At 52.2% G+C, this 17,106-nt stretch overlaps 1 protein-coding gene and 1 long non-coding RNA gene across 7 annotated transcripts in view; both read left to right on the plus strand.

Annotated features, from left to right (window-relative positions):
* The window catches only part of NTN1 (netrin 1), a 241,409-nt gene that overhangs the window by 83,974 nt on the left and 140,329 nt on the right, over positions 1-17,106 (plus strand).
* Positions 953-10,079, plus strand: LOC146398399 (uncharacterized). Of its 2 annotated transcripts, none has more exons than XR_014821867.1 (2): positions 953-6,504; positions 6,791-10,079. It is a non-coding gene; the product is annotated as an uncharacterized LOC146398399 (long non-coding RNA). The 2 variants fall into 2 exon arrangements; XR_014821866.1 differs by having other exon boundaries at positions 1,847-6,498.

Raw genomic sequence — 17,106 nt, forward strand, 5'->3', positions numbered from 1 at the left:
TGGGGCCAGGATAAGGGTCTGGGAATTCTTGTCTTGGCCGGAGGCTTCGAGGTCTGTCTCCTTGAAGAGGCCTTGAAACCCAGCAAGAAACAGACTCCCAGACTTTGAAAACAAACGTATGATTACCAAAGGGGACAGGAGGGTGGGGGGCGGACTGGGGCTTTGGGACGGACCTCTGTGTACTGAGGTCTATGGGATGAATGGCCAACTGGGACCAGAGACCTCCACCCAATAGTCTGTCTATAATCTGTGTGGGAAAAGAATCTGAAAGAGAGTGTAGATGTGTGGACATTATAACTGAGTGCCTTTGTTGTATAGAGATGATCGCAACATAGTAAATCAATGAAACTTTAAAAAATGAAAAAAGAATGATTAGGAAAAACGACACATTGCTGCAGAAGGTGGTGTTGACTAAAAATTAAAAGCACAACCTCAAAGTTGGGAATGGTTTGATTCAGGGGACTTTCTGAGGACTTAAGACCAGGAGACAGCCTCGAAGGTGGCTCTGAGGGACTGTTCCAAAGAGCAAAGGGAGGAGCCAGGATATATAAGAGTTTTTGCAAAAACAAAAAACCAGGTAGACGGAATTGCAGGAGATAACTGCTCGTGAAAGAGAAACCGGACATCTCAAGTTAGTGAATTTCGTGCTTTTCTCTGAATGGGGAGATGCAAGGGTCCCGGCTCACTGAGGTCATTCCAGGGGCGGACACCCTAACTCCCCGGCCGGTGGCTGTTCTTCTCCCGCTGAATCGGCACAGTCGGGGGTGGGGGTGGGGCGGCCACAGGGGCTGATGTCTCCATGGCCACAATGTCCTTTGTGTACTGATATGGTGGCCTTACATGCTTTGCCCGAAGTGTGTTAACTGCCAAGTGAATGGTACCGCAGTGGCTTTGGGGACACGTGAGGTCGACAGCATCAGATGTCACAGCGCTCTTTGTGGAAGACCAGGTTGTTTACAACTATTTTGTCATTAGCAAGGCAGCCTTCCGGGGGGTGGCATGGTGCCGGCAACAAAGGTTTAGGAGATAGCATCAAATTGAGGCCGTTACTTTGCAGCTCCTCTGCTGCAGTTACCTTAATTGAGTCATCTTAGGTGGCTTGCTTCGCACCGAGGAAAGACGCCACGTTCAGTGGCAGTGGTGGGACACGCCGGCCAAGCCAGAGAGGCCCACGGTTCCCAGGGCGGTGGAGCGGGCCTGGCAGAAGCCCTGGGAGGGCTCAGTCTGGGTTACCGGGCTCCCTTTCCTGGAAAATGGAAGCCTGGAGTGGCGGTGGGAGGAAGGGAGGAGGAAGGTGACAGGTTCTAGGCAAGGGAGGACAGTGAGTGACGGTGGCCCAAAGGGAGAGGGTGGAGCTGGTCCTCTCAGGGACCATGCGGTCAGTGACAGCAGTAGGAATGGAGCACAGCGATGGCACGGGCAAGACGGCACGAGACAGTGGCCAGGGTAAGGGGTGTAGGATTTACCTAGGCAGGTGGTTGTCACGTGTCAGCAGGCCGCAGAGTCACAGAGGGCCAGGGCCCACCTCCTGGGAACTAGTTGGTCTGGGTGGGGGCCCCAGAAATCACACTGCTAATAAGCTTCCAGGTGATGCTGATGCTGCTGGTCTGCGACCCCCACTTACAGACCCACCATAAGAGTCGTGGAACCAGGACCTGTCTTTAGAAGGGGACAAGCCTGGGAACGGTGTAACAGGTGGCCACTGGGTGTGGCTGGGAGAGCAGTCACTCATTAAATCAGGCGGCTTTCTCCTCAGTCAGTCTTAAATCTCAGTAGATCTTTGGCCTGGGATGTTTAGCCTACTAACGAAAAAGTCATTGAGGCCATTGTTATATGTATGCATATATTTTTTCCTTTTTCTTCTTCTTTTGTCTTTTTAGGGCCGCACCTGTGACATACGGAGGTTCCCAGGGGCTAGGGGTCCATTGGAGCTATGGCCGTTGGCCTACACTACAGCCACAGCAGCGTGGGATCTGAGCCACAGCTGCAGCTCATGGCAACGCCAGATCCTTAACCCACTGAGCGAGGCCAGGGATCGCAGCTGCATCCTTATGGATGCTAGTCTGGTTCGTTAACCACGGAACCACGACGGGAACTCCCATTGTTTTATTTTGAGGACCACAGACTTTCTCGGTATGAAGGTCTCCCCGGCTCTGCATTAAAGGCAGTAGACTTTTATGCCCCTTGCAGGGCTAGAGAAGCAATCCGGGAAAACATCATTTCTGTGCCTCAAGTGTTGAGACATGTAGGATGTTTTGATGGGTTAAAGGGCCTTTGGGCAGAATGTTTAAACTCAGATCCTTTCTGGAAATGTCAGGCTGTATGATTATTGAGCCAGAATGTTTCTCCAGCTGTTGGACACATTTTTTGAGTCTCCCCCCGTCCCCCATCCAGTGTCCACCTACAGCAATCAGGCTTCTCCAGGTGTGCATTTAGCAACTTCCTTCTTAGCAGCCAGCCGAGTCAGTAGTGAAGGGGAAAAGCCCTCCTACCCTTGGTTTCAAAAGGTTTTGAAATGCTAATTCCTAGCCCTGAGATCTTCTGACAGCCTGCAGTGTTATTCGGGCAATCAGGCACCTTGATTTCTTACAGAAGTATGAAAGGTAAATTGCTGCTACCCAAGAAATCACCCTGCTTTTCATGAGAAAGCTCAGGAGAACAGCATATGAAATTATGCTCAGGCATTACATTGTACCGATCACGTGATACGGAGTTCTGACACCCGGTGTATCTGCCCGTGTCAACTCAGAGTAGAAATCTGATAGACCTGCCAGCCTTGCCCTTCTGTTACAAAAAAGATACAGGGTTGTGGCAAACGTCTTCCGGATTTGTTACATGCCTACCTAAAATCTGAAAGCACATCTTTTGAAATTTCTACTTTTCCATTTCCATGGAAAAATCCTTTTCCAGAGATGAGACTATCAATGCCTTTTTTTTTTTTTAAAGGAAAGACTCTAATTTTCATACATCCTGTTGTCTTTTAGAGATATCACTAATGACTTTTAAAGCTTTGTGATTTTTTTAATAATGATTTTTGTTTTTTCCATTATAGCTGGTTTACACTATAAACAGCTTTCTGAAGATTTTCTACTGTACAGCAAGGTGACCCAGTCACACATACGTGTATACCTTCATTTTTCTCACATTATCAGGCTCCGTCATAAGGGACTCGTGCTTTACAGCAGGATCTCCTTGCTTATCCATTCCAAAGGCAATAGTGTGCATCCATTCACCCCAAATTCCCAGTCCATCCCACTCCCTCCCCCTCCCTCTTGGCCACCACAAGTCTGTTCTCCGTGTCCCCGAGTTTCTTTTCTGTGGAAAGGTTCATGTGCGCCATATGTTAGATTCCAGCTAAAAGCAATATCATAGGGTGTTTGTCTTTCTCTTTCGAGAGTCTCTGGTTCCAGCCATGTTGCTGCAAATGGCATGATTTTGTTCTTTTTAATGGCTGAGTAGTATTCCATGTGTATATACACCACACCTTCTTACTCCAGTCATCCCTCAATGGACATTTAGATTGTTTCCATGTCTTGGCTCTTGTGAATAGTGCTGCAGTGAACATACGGGTGCATGTGTCTTTTTCAAGGAAAGCTTTGTTTGGATATATGCCCCAGAGTGGGATTGCTGGGTCAAATGGTAGTTCTATGAATAGAAGTTTTCCAAGGCACCTCCATGCTGTTTTCCATAGTGGTTGTACCAGCTTACATTCCCACCAACAGTGCAGGAGGGTTCCCTTTTCTCCACACCTTCTCCAGCATTTGTTACGTGTGGACTTATGAATGATGGCCATTCTGACTGGTGGGAGGTGTTACCTCATAGGAGTTTTGATTTGCATTTCTCTAACAATCAGTGATGTTGAGCATTTTTTTCATGTGCTCGTTGCTGTCTGTATATCTTCTTTGGAGAAATGTCTATTCAGGTCTTTTGCCCATTTTTCCAGTGGGTTGTTGGCTTTTTTGCTGTTGAGTTGTGTAAGTTGTTTGTATATTTTAGAGATTAAGCCCTCGTCAACTGCATTGTTTGAAATTATTTTCTCCCATTCTGTAAGTTGTCTTTTTTTTTTATAATGGTTTCCTTTGCTGTGCAAAAGCTTGTCAGTTTGATGAGCTCCCATTGGTTTACTTTTGCTTTTATTTCTGTCGTAAAGCTTTGTGATTTTTTTATTAATGTTTTTTATTTTTTTCCATTATAGTCGGTTTACAGTTCCATCAATTTCCACTGTACAGCAAAGTGACCCGGTCACACATAACGCTTTGTGATTTTTTTTTTTTTTTTTGCCACCATAAAAACAAAATGCTGTTTCTCTGTGGTCTGAGTGCAGAGGCAGGATTTAGTCCATAATCGAAAGGTTTCATACCTTTAGCATCCTTCTTTGGGTTTCCAGTCCAGGGATCAGATTCTAGCAACTGGGACCTGTGCTGGATCCCTCAACCTACTGTGTTGGGCCTGGGATTGAACCTGTGTCCTGGTGCTGCAGAAATGCTGTTGATCCCATTGTGTCACAGCAGGATCTCCTACAAGATTCTTTTTTAGCCAAGACTGATGCAGAGCTCGAGGAAGAAGCCGTGGTCATAGCCCAGTGCTTATGGGAATGAGAAAAATGCTTCTGATCCCTTTGCCCAGGGTTTTCCAATATGATTTGCATATTTTTTCAATCATTAATTGGATGTACTACAGAGCATCCTAGTTACTAGTCCCTTATTTGGCTATTTCTTACTCAAGATCTGGTGCGTGGGAGTTCCCCTTGTGGCTCAGCGGAAACGAATCCGACTGGTATCCGTGAGGATGCAGGTTTGATCCCTGGCCTCGCTCAGTGGGTCCATTGTCGTGGCCGTGAGCTATGGAGTAGGCCGGCTGCTGTGGCTCTGATTTGACCCCTAGCCTGGGAACTTCCATGTGCTGCAGGCATGGCCCTAAAAAGTGGAAGGAAACAAACAATCAAACAAAAAGATCTAGTGTGTAGTTGAATCTGTTGCTGTCCTCCGAGGAATAGGATAGAGAAGTTATATTGTCTTGTAAGGATGTAGGTTCCAAGTCGGTGGAGAGGAGAATGGGTGTGTTGAGTAAATAGTCCTGTTTGCGTTGCTGATTATGTAATTGTTTGCATATAAATCCACGCATCCATGCATCCGAGAATCCTAGCTTACCTGCGCTTCCTGCCCAGCCTCCTCACTGGGGCTGCTTCTCCTCCAACCGACCTTCCCCCGTCCTGGAGCTCACCCCAGAACCCTTTCCTCCCTTGGTGCCGTGCATTCCTTCTTCAGGGGATCTCACCCTTTCTCTTGGCTCTGCAGAAAGCCCTGCAGAGCCGCTCCCTTTGACTTTGCCGTTTGACTCCCCTGGCCTGGCCTCTCTTCTGAGCTCCAAACCCCAGCGGCCCACTTTTTCTCAGGCTGCTCAGACTAAATAGGAGAGTTAGCCTGGATTCCTTTTGCTCTCTCACCTCTCTCGCCCCCAGTCCCTTCATCGCTGAGTCTGATCAGTATGAGCACAAATGTCTCCTCCTCCTCCTCCTCCTTCTTTTTTTCTTTGGCTCCCCTGTGGCATGTGGAGTTCCCAGGCCAGGGGTCAGATCCTGGCTACAGTTGCAACCTACCCTGAAGCTGCGGCAACACTGGGTCCTTTAACCCACAGTGCAGGGTCGGGGATTGAACCTCCATCCTGGCGCTGCTGAGATGTCGCCGATCCTGTTGCACCACGGTGGGGACTCCATCCACAAATTTGTGATCAGTCTGTTTCGCGTCATCCCTCCAGCTCCCACCGAAGCCTCTTCCCTGCTCTCCTGCTTTTCTTTTTTCTGCCCTGGTTTGATCTGTGTCCAGTGGCAGCAGGGGAAACTCGGATCCCCTGCTTTCAAACCTGGGGGCCTTGTGGTGCACTGCCATTCAGATGCCTTTCCTGCTGGTGTGATGCCAGCCTGGCCGGCAGGTGCCGTCCCCACACCGCGGCTGCGCCAGGCTCCCATCCTCAGACCCGTTCACCTCCGACCTGCCACTTCTCTCTCTGTCTTTGGCTGGTTTTTTGGGTTTGTTTTTTCCTTATTCCTAGGATTTCAGCTCAAGTGTGTTCCTCAGAGAGGCCTTCCTGACCACTGGGTCTGAAATAGGGACCCCCCCACACACCCGTATGGTCAGAGTGTCTTGTGGCCACCCTCTGAAGTGATCGCATTGTCATATTTGGTCATGTGATGCTCGTCTCCTGGCAGAGACGGAAAGTACCCTTAGGGTAGCCGTCGAGTCTGCGGAGGTCCCTGTGCCCTCGTTCTGGGACCAAGCCTGGGTGCCGCGTGTGAGCTCAGTAAAAAGCTGTTGAAGGAAGGCAGGAAGGTGTGACCGGCCACAGACAGGACCCGTGCTGGGGATCTCACCGTGGGCACTGGTCTGGAGCAGGGGCAGCGTGTAGGCGTTGAAGCACCTGGCCTCTTACTGACGAGCTCCAAGGAAGGAGGGAAGCTTGATTTTTTAAAATTCATTACTGTCTTTTTTTTTTATGGCCGTACCTGTGGCATATAGAGGTTCCCAGGCTAGGAGTCCAATTGGAGCTGTAGCTGCCAGCCTGCACCACAGCTCACGGCAGCGATGACATACTGCTGGCCCAGTGATCGAGGCCGGGGATCGAACCTGTATCCTCAGGGATGCTGGTTCAATCCCTGGCCTTGCTCAGTGGGTTAAGGATCCGGCTTGGCCATGAGCTGTGATATAGGTCACAAACATGGCTTGGAGGCTTGGATCTGGCTTTACTGTGGCTGTGGTGCGGCCGGCAGCTACAGCTCAGATTGGACTCCTAGCCTGGGAACCTCCATATGCTGCAGATGCGGCCTTAAAAAGAAAAAAAAAAAAAATTAAAGATAATTTTATTTAGTTTGTTTTATTTTATAATGATTTTTATTTTTCCATTATAGCTGGTTTACAGTGTTCTGTACAGCAAGGTGACCTAGTCACACATACGTGTATACCTTCATTTTTCTCACATTATCCGGCTCCGTCATAAGGGACTCGTGCTTCACAGCAGGATCTCCTTGCTTATCCATTCCAGAGGCAATAGCGTGCATCCATTCACCCCAAATTCCCAGTCCATCCCACTCCCTCCCCCTCCCTCTTGGCCACCACAAGTCTGTTCTCCATGTCCCCGAGTTTCTTTTCTGTGGAAAGGTTCATGTGCGCCATATGTTAGATTCCAGCTAAGAGCAATATCATAGGGTGTTTGTCTTTCTCTTTCGAGAGTCTCTGGTTCCAGCCATGTTGCTGCAAATGGCATGATTTTGTTCTTTTTAATGGCTGAGTAGTATTCCATGTGTATATACACCACACCTTCTTACTCCAGTCATCCCTCAATGGACATTGAGATTGTTTCCATGTCTTGGCTCTTGTGAATAGGGCTGCAGTGAACATACGGGTGCATGTGTCTTTTTCAAGGAAAGCTTTGTTCGGATATATGCCCCAGAGTGGGATTGCTGGGTCAAATGGTAGTTCTATGAATAGAAGTTTTCCAAGGCACCTCCCTACTGTTCTCCATAGTGGTTGTACCAGCTTACATTCCCACCAACAGTGCAGGAGGGTTCCCTTTTCTCCACACCTTCTCCAGCATTTGTTACGTGTGGACTTAGGAATGATGGCCATTCTGACTGGTGGGAGGTTTTTCAGATTCTTCACCTGGGTTGTTAGAGAATCTTGAGTGGAGTTCCCAGTGCAGTACGGCAGGTCCTCATTGCTTGTCTATTTTATATATAGTAGCATGTTTGTGTTAATAGAGTATCTCCGTTTAACCTGAGATTATGTACGTTTGTCTGTGTTTGGAGGAAGCTAGAAAATACCCACCTGGAGAGAAATGCAGTGGAGTGGACACGTCCCTGTGGATGTAAGCATGAGCCCTTAAAAACGGGAAAAGTGCTGTAATGGGTTTTATTGTCTGATAACAAACATCACTCGTTGTCTTAAAGGCATTGTAGGCTTGCATTGGTGTCGGCTGCCTTCTGCGTGGGTGAAACATGACCTTCGGTTGCAGATATGCAGGTCGGGCGAATGTAACCCATGGACGGTCAGTAAATCGTCTGGAGAGCGGAGTGTGGGTTGTGGGTGGACGCATGGACGTGGCAGTGACTCTCACGGTCTCCCTCGTAATAAACACGTTCGTCAGTGGCGTAGGGCGCCTTCGACTGGCCCGCGTGCTGCACGCGTGCATTCCCACACTCCCCAAATGACTTTGCTCGGTGATTCTGCTTCTCACGCCCCATCTCTTACAGAATCAAGCCCCAACTCCTGTGCATGGAATTGGAGGCCTTTTCCGTCCATCCCAAATGCCCATCCCTCTAACGTCTTCAGCTGCCTTCTGGGTCCCTGTAGGCTTGTGCTGACCAAGCCCCCTAGGGCCTGGGTCAGCAGTTCTTCCAGGCGGCTCTGCCTGGCGAGGTGGGAGAAGGGCTCAACAGGCGAGGTGGGGGAGGGGCTCCAGGCTTGGGGGTGGGGGGCGAAGAGGGGATGAAGGCAAAGTCCGTGGCTTTTCAGCCTGGACGCTCCTGCGCAGGTGCTGGGTGCTCCAGGGCAAACCCACACGCCTGCTTCTGCAGCTCAGATTGTGTCTCCTGGCGCAAAGCCTTAGCATCTCATCCGAGACCCCTAATAAAGGCATATTGGTTGTGTAAATGGCCACGCTAAAGAGGGACTGATGAGCTCGGAAGTACCTCTTTGGTGTGGATGGAGTCAGATTATGTTCCCTAGTTAAGACCTGCTTTCTTTCTGTATAAGCCCTTTCTCCCTTTAGACCCGTTGGGGGGAACCGTGGGTGCATCAGCCTCAAGTTTCCAGCGGGACATCTGCGATGGGGTTGGGGGGGTGGAGGCTGGGGCTGCTTTTGGGCTCAGGGGCAGCGGTACAGACAGACCCCAGCTCCCTTCCTGGCTGGTGTCCTGCCTGCATGTAGCACCTGCATGAGTCCCCACCGCTGCGGGGCTGTAGGAGTGACTCGTGAAGTGACTCGTGCTCCTTTCCGAGTGGGATGCTGACTTTTCCTCGCTCCACACGCAGACTCTGGTTTTCCAGTCTGGCCCCTTCCGCCCCAAGTGAAGACCAAGTGCCAAGGGCCCCCGTTGAGGCATTTCACCGTCTCAGGGGGACCGCGGGCTGCTAGATGCTTTTCTCAACTGTTACGTTTGAACTTCTCAGACACTAAGATCTCACTTCCTCTCCCAGGAATTTTCCTATTAAGACATTTGAAAGAGGTATTCAGCTAGTTTAGAGTTATGGGAATTTTTTTTTGGAAAAGAAAAAAAGAGTGGAAATTAAGTTTGAGGGACATTTCTTTCTAGTCTTCTTGAAAGATCAGTTTAATTCCCACTTTCCTGGCTCATTGTTATTCCAAAGCAGACGAGTGAACATTCTTTTTCTTTCATATTTCATAATTAAAAAGCCCTCAGCAGACTCTGTGTATAAACTATTTTGGTTTGAGTGTGGATTAATCACTTTCACTTTGCTGAAAACAAAATAATGGAGCCAAGGAGGTCATTTCCTTTTCGAGAAGAGTTTGAGTCTTCTGCGTGGCTTCCTTCCTGAAATTTCCACATTCTCCACGGTGGAGGTCTGGCCTTGCCTGCATCTCGGGAACCGAGCTTCTTGTCACCAAATGGGACCTGGGGCCAGACGGGCCAGGAGGCATCTTGAAGCAAGAATGTCTGTAATGGAAAAGAATCTGAAAAGAATATGTAATATGAATATAACATGTGTATAAATCGCTCTGCTTGGCTCTTGAAACTAACACAACATTGTAAATTAACTGTACTTCGGTTAAAAAAATCACAAGTTTTTAGGACTTCCCATTGTGGCTGGGTGGGTTAGGAGCCCAGCTAGTATCCATGAGGATGCAGCTTCCATCCGTGACCTTGCTCAGTGGGTTAAGGATCCGTTGTTGCTGCAGGCTGTGGCGCAGGTCTCAGATTTGGTTCGGATCCTGTGTCGCTGCGGCTGTGGTGTAGGTTGGCAGCTGCAGCTCCAATTTCACCCCTAGCCTGGGAGCTTCCATATGCCATAGGTGCAGCCAAAAAAAAAAAAAAAAAAATTAAAAAGTATGAAATTAAAAAAAAATTGTTAAAATACTATTTTTACCCCCATACTCACGACGTGTGTAAGTTCCCTGGCCAGGGATCAAACTTGTGCCACAGCAGCGACCCAAGCCGCTGCAGTGACAACACCAGATGCTTAACCTTCTCTGCGCCATGAGAGAGCCCTATATGCTTAATTACTAGCATGAATTCAAACCACCTCCCCTCCAACTGTTAAGGATAGTGACAAAAAAGTCTTATTTAGTAGTGAGGCATGATGTGTTGCTCATAACAGATGGACATTGATCCTTTTTTCTTTTGCGGAATATTGATAAACACATTAACGGAAAACAAAATGAATAAGTGCATAAACTATGGAAAAGCCAAAATAACTAAGGCGCTTAAGGTGGAACAGTTTGTAAAAATGCCAGTAACTGCAAGAAAAAAGGTAAGCCTCAGATAGGAACGAGGTTGAATATTTTGGTTTTCTTTACACACAGTCTTTAAGAAATTACTTAACACGGGAAATAAAAATGTCGAAGAATCCAAGCAGAAGTTTTGCGCGGGACTCCCAGTTGCTCCCAAGGAAGAAAGGTTGGCACAGCGGTCACCCGCATTAGGAAAGTGTTTGAAGTTTGCTCTCCTATTTGTGGCCCTGGTATGTGCCACTTTTGCCTCCCTGCGTGAATGAACCAAGACCCGGTCACGCCACAGGCTAGATGAGCTACCCATGGAGCATCCTCCTGGGAGAAGGTTGGCGGGTAACCCAGATACGAGCAGGCAGCCTCTTGGGAGAAAAACTGTGAGCTAGTCTAGCTGTGTTCCCAGCCGTAAGGTCGAGGGCTTTTATGGCCAGAGCACGTTGGGAATGTTCGACTTGTGTCTCCTTAAGAGGCTTTGTGGTTTCTCGGGCTTGGAGGTAGGGCTTCTAGAACTGCCTGAATGTCTAGGCTCAGACCTCACTTCTGTCGTGTCCTAACTTTGTGATGTGGGGCTGGGGTCTCGGCCTCGCCGGGGCTCAGGTTCTCCTTCCAGCTCTTGGGGGTGGTAGTGATGACTGCTCAGCATTAAGTGAGTTAGTTCAGGCGCCCGACACAGTATTAGGTTCACAGGGAGTGCTCCACAAATGATAGCCTTCAGCTTTCTGGGCGGATTTTGCTTAAGCTGCTAGTTAGGACACTCAGGAAATTTCTCTTTCCTTCCTCCCTCCCTCCCTCCCTCCCTCCCGTCTTTTATTTCTTTTGCTTTTTAGGGCGGAACCTATGTTGCTGCTGGTCTGCACCGTAGCCACAGCAACGCTGGATCCTTAACCCACTGAGCGAGGCCAGGGATCGAACCTGCGTCCTTATGGATACGAGGCGGGTTCTTAACCTGCTGAGCTACAATGGGAACTCCAGAAAATTTCATCTGTGGTTGTTTCCCCTCTTTGAGAAAGGTTTTGTCTGAACGCACTTCAGTATTTAGAGAGGGCGTAGAGAGTGGGGTTGACCCGGAGCTGTCCTGGCCCCCGTCGCCTGACCAGCCCTGAGAGGCTTTGGGAAAGTGCAGCGTGGTGAAAACTGGAACGAGACCCTAAAGCTGTTACCTCCTGGTCCAGTGCATCTTCCAGCACCACCATCTCAGCTGCCACTGATGTGGAGCTCACGTGAAAGAGAAAAGCGCTTTGTGTCTCACTGGATGGGGGCAGGACCCCCAGCTGAGGCTTGCCAGCGTCGGGGATGCTGTGGCTCAGGATGCTGCGGCCGTGGATGACGGCCACGGTGCTCCCCGCGAGGGCGTCCCATGGTCCCCAGCTCACCCCCCACGCCCTGAAGACCTCAGTGCCTCCAACCTCGTGGAACTTTCCAGATGGAGAGAGTCACCACAAACCACTAAGGCTGTAAGGGCTCAGGGACCCAGTGCTTTTCCACCACCGTCAGCTGCCTTGAAGGAGTCAGCTCTCTCTGGGGACGGACTGACTGAGCACCGATACCCTGGGACAGAGGGATTTTCTTGAGTATTTCTCAGGCATGCCGTGGGCCGTCTCTGGATCCGCCGCGTTAAGCTCCGGACCTGGTCCACGGCTTGCTCTAAGCCTGTTTTGATCACTTTTCTAATATAATGATACCTTTTCACATCCTCACTAATTAGACCTTGTAATCCCTCTGTTCTCCTCTGTTTGACCTTTATCTTAAATTAAAATTTTCGTTCAGGGGGAAAAAACAAGGTCCCCAAAACGTGCTCACAAAGACAGAAATGTATAGGGGTTCTTGTCTGTGGCTCAGTGGGTTAAGAACCTGATTAGTATCCATGAAGATGTGGGTTCGATCTCTGGCCTCGCTCAGTGGGTGAAGGATCTGGCGTTGCTGTGAGCTGTGGTGTAGACGGGCAGGTGCTGCTCTGATGCGACCCCTAGCCTGGGAACCTCCACATGCCACAGGTGAGGCCCTAAAAAGGAAAAAAAAAAGACAAAAAGACAAAAATATATTTAAAAGGAAGGGTGGTTTCTGCGTCCAGCACTGTCACGCCTCACAGAGGCCGAGGACTTCATTTACACCCTGACCCTGACCCTGACCCTGACCCTGACGCTGGGGATGCGTCCACCTGCTTGTCTGGGAGGAGGGAGACGCCCCTCCCTCTCTACGGCCACGCCCGCCCTCAGCCGGGAGCCTGGAACGAGGGTCTGGGGGCAACGTGACCGTCACATGGGGGCCGATTTCACTTGTATTGTTTTCCCTACATTCTTGAAAGGAACTTAAACTGCAAACATATGTCCCTGAAGTCACATCCGGGGCTTGTTTCCCTCCAGAATTCCTAAGACACTGAGTCCTGGCTTCAGACCTGAATGGTTCCTTGGGTCTGACCAGGCGATGGGGTGTGGGAAGTTGCATTGTGAGTCCCTCGGTGTCACAGCCCCCAGAAGACTCTGTCTGCCCTTTGAGCCTCAGGGTGGGGGTGGGGGGGGTCAGGGAAGCCAGGGGGCGGGGGGGGGAGGGGGCTGGCGTCTGAGCAGACAGGCAACCCTGAGAGAGGGGAGGGGGCCAGAGCGGACCCCAGAGCTGTCTGCCCTTCACCAAGCCCTCGGCCCCAGGGGCAGCACCCTCCTGCGTCACTTCCTGGGTGTCTGCGCCCTCACGCCAGCTTTGCAGCTCCTCCTCGTCGCACTAGCCCCCTCCCGGTGGCCCTGGAGCCTGGGTTATTTGCTGTTTTTTCAAGCTAGCACCACACCCTTGGACTGTCTGCCAAGAAGGACCATTGTTCGTGAGAATTCCTCGCGGGTTCCAGCTAACCCTGAGACGCACTGTTCGGGGGCTGGGCCCTGAATGGGTCCTTGCCTTTTTCTAAGCCCCCCTCTCCCTGACTTACTCTCGCCTTCTGGCAGCCAGGCCGGCTCATCAAGCCTCCTTTTGTTGTCCGCACAGCTTTGAGAGGGGGGTGCGGGGGTGGGGGTGGGGGTGGAGGTGAAGCCCCTCAGGGAAACCTAAGCTGGACCTGGTCTCCGCTGCGTGCCGGCCTCAGGGGAGGCAGGGAGGCCCGTGCCCAGGCGCAGAAGGATGTCAGGCCATTGGCGGGGGGTGGGGGGGTGGGGGGGGATGGAGGGAGGGGGTGGGGGGAGGGTGGGAACAGCGGGAAGGCGAAGGAGTGAAAACCAATCTCTCCCCCCGCCCCCCAGAACTGAGCTGATTAACCTGTAGCGATGGAGGCCCTGCCAAGCCCAACTTCCTTGTTTCCAGAAACCTTGGCACCGGGGCCCGTTTCTGGCAGAGCCGGTCCTCGTCAGGGGCCCGGCGGCGGCGCGGGCGCTCCTTCTCCTCTCCTTCCTCGCGGTCCCGCGCGGGCCGCCGGCTCTCCTCTCCCCCTTCGCCTCCCCGCCCTCCCGGAGCAGGGAGTTGGTTCTGGTTAATGTTGAAGATCATAACATGATTACCCCAAAGTCTCATGAAATTAAATCACTTTTCTTCAAAGAGAAAGGGGTGGGGGGACCGTCTGGCTGGTAGGCCAGCGAGGGACGAACGGATATTGAAAGCAGGCTGGCAGCGGCGCTTCGCTCAGGGGGCCGGGCGAGGAGGAGGCCCGCACAGGGCCCGGCCCTGCAAACGGTGGCCCCGAGAGAGGAGCGGGGCTCCCTCCTGGGCCCCAGGCACCTGCCTCCGGGGGCGGGAGAAACTGGAGGTGCCTGCAGGGTAGAGCTGAACCCGAGGGTGCGTCGTCTGGGAAGAAATGGACCTCTTACAGCCAGTCCCCGGGAGAGGTCCCCGGCACCTCCTGCCCCGTGAGTTCTTAGATCAGGGCGCCAGGCTGAGGGCAGCTCTCCCACTGGAACAGCCTGGGATGGAAATCCCGGTCTTCCCAAGGCAGGTGCTGATGTCGCTGGTAGGCTGGGGCACGTGTGTGTCTTTCCTGGTGTTAGATTGTCACAGATTCGAGACACTTTTGGTTGAGAGGATACTAGAGGTGATGCAGCGTCTGACTTCGCACTCAATGCGCGAACCCCCTTTGCATTGAACCCAGACAACGAACGCCTTAATTTTGCCCCCTTCCGTGGCGGTACCTGCTCTCTGCCGGGGCCAGTTCTTGGAGAGAGAGATTCTGGGAATTGCACCTGTTGATTCAGGTGTGGGGTGTGCCTTTCGGGAACGCGGGGAAGCCATGGCCCAGCGTGATCAGAAACTGGCAGCAAGGAGGTGCTTGTCCTGAGCGTGACCTTGGCTTTCTCTTCTGTGTGTCAGCCCGATGGGGTTCTGTGTTTTCTTTGGTGCACTGGGTCCGGCTTCCCCACCTTGGGTATTTTCCTGAACTAGTTCCCCACTATTTTTCTTTCTCTTTCTTTCTTGCTTGCTTACTTGCTTGCTTCTGCTTTTTAGGGCCGCACGTGCGGCATATGGAGGTTCCCAGACTAGGGGTCCAATCGGAGCTACAGCTGCCAGCCTACCCCACAGCCACAGCAACGCCAGATCCTTAACCCACTGAGCGAGGCCAGGGATCGACCCCACGTCCTCATCGATGCTAGTTGGGTTCATAACCCGCTGAGCCACAACGGGAACTCCCCCCACCAATTTTCAATGGTCTTGCAAGGGAAACCGGAAAGGGGACCTGGAAGATGCCTGATTCTTGTTGCCAGGGGCCTGGCACCCTGAGCTCTTTGTTTGGGAACAGTGACCAGCCCCAGAGGCCCAGGAATTGGTGGAAATGTTGAGTGAAAACATCAAGGGGTTGCTCTGCTGGCGCCAGGAGCCAGCGGGCAGCGCTTAGGCACCGCAGGGAGCATCAGCGAGAAGGCAGCCGGGCCGGCCGCTGGTGCCATTGAAACTGACCCAGCGCAGGAAGGGAGGAGGCTGGCAAGGGTGGCGGCGTGTAGGGTCGGCCGTTGCATCTTTCAGAGGGATTCGGGCGGGGGCCTGGCCAGCTCCCCGCGGTTGGAGCGCAGGGCTGTGACTCATTCTCATCTAGGGTCATGGAGCGTCTCTCTCTGCACGCGGCCTTGGGCTGACCCCTCACCTGGCCGGCCTTCTCGAAAATGTGTGTCATTCCTTATGAGGCCGAGCTGTGGAGCGGGCAAGCGGGTGTGCACATCCGTGGAAATTCATCTCCAGCGTCGGAAAAACAACTCCAAGTTCACGATGACTCGTTGGCCTCTGAGGTGTGACTGTCCAGCAGAGAGCTGACTTTTTTGTTTTTCACCGAACAGACCCGAGCTGTCAGGTCCAGGGGAGTGTCCTGGCCGCTGGACGCCTCCCCCGCTCCCCCAGGCGGAGGAGATGCACTTCTTCCATTGGCCCTGGAGCCGCTTACCAGCCCCACCGGGCAAAGCCGGTTTTGTTACTTGGGAGTCACAGCGTGTTTTCATCCAACAGCAACATCGCCCAGCCTCGCTGCCTGAGCCTGTTCACCAGCTTTGACCCCCAGAGCTTGGGGCTGGATGTGAAAGTGCCGTCCTGGTCCAGCGGCTGAAGCTGCCGCCACCTGGGACGTTCAGAAGCCCCTAGGGCAGGTCCCTGAGAGTTGGAATAAGTGAGCAGTCCTACGCTGCCTTCCCCAACGCGCAGGGTGCGGAACCGGTGTTCTGGCTTGCCCAGAAGGCCGCTCCACGTTGTGGTCAGACCCAGCTGGTTCGCGTACCGAGACTCTCTTTGAGGAGTTCCCGTTGTGGCTCAGCGGGTTAAGAACCTGACTGGTCTCCACGAGGATGGGAGTTCGATCCCTGGCCTTGTTCATCGGGTTAAGGATCTGCGTTGCTGTGACCGTGACATAGGCTGGCAGCTGCAGCTCCGATTCGACCCCTAAACGTTCATACGCTGCAGGTGCGGCCCTAAAAAAGAAAAAAAAAAAAAAAGGCTCTTTGAGAGGCAGTGTAGCCCAGCGGTTAAGGACTCCAGAGCTGGTCCGCCTGCGTTCAGATCCCAGCCCCGTCGCTTGATGATGATCGTGACCTTGGGCAGGTCACCCCCGCCCTCTGGGCCTCGCGTTGTCCATCGTATAAAACGAGGCTCTGGGAGAGTCTTCTCCGGTCGGTATTAGGAGGAGTTGCCCTTGGTGGGGACTCACCGTTCCTCGGGTTGAGTGAAGGAGGCCCCACACGCTGGGCCACCCCTCAACCCCAGAGTAGCCGTCACGGTGGGGCCCCTGGAGGTATGTTAGAAGCTGCTGGTCAGAGAGATGAAACGGTTCCCAGGGTCCCTCTCGGGAGCAGATGGGCGAGCCCAGCCCCGGGGAGGACGCCTGACCTCACCGTGTGCTTCCATCCTCACAACCGCCACCACCTCCCCGAACAGAAGGGGGCCCCGTGTCACAGGGGAGAGGGACCAGCCTAAGGGAGGGGCGTGCAGAGCCCCGCACCCCCGCCCCACATGCGTGTGCACACACACACACACACACACACACACACACACACGCACGCACGCCTTGGCCACGGCTGGGATTCCTTCCAGGCAGAACAGTGGGAACGCTCACATGTGTCCCCCCCGTTTCGCCTTCTTCAGCCCATCTACCACATAGAGTCCAACTGAACACTCAGCACCACACGTTTTGCGCTCACATTGCTGATTCACGGGATTTTTAAGGGTATTTTGACTGTCAGTTATGTTCCCCTC

The sequence above is a fragment of the Sus scrofa genome, chromosome 12 (assembly GCF_054392235.1).
Source record: "Sus scrofa isolate SSC_HxYL_T2T_F1_AM1 chromosome 12, Sscrofa_HxYL_maternal_Yorkshire_Landrace_v2.0, whole genome shotgun sequence".
In the NCBI taxonomy this organism is placed as follows: Eukaryota; Metazoa; Chordata; class Mammalia; order Artiodactyla; family Suidae; genus Sus; species Sus scrofa.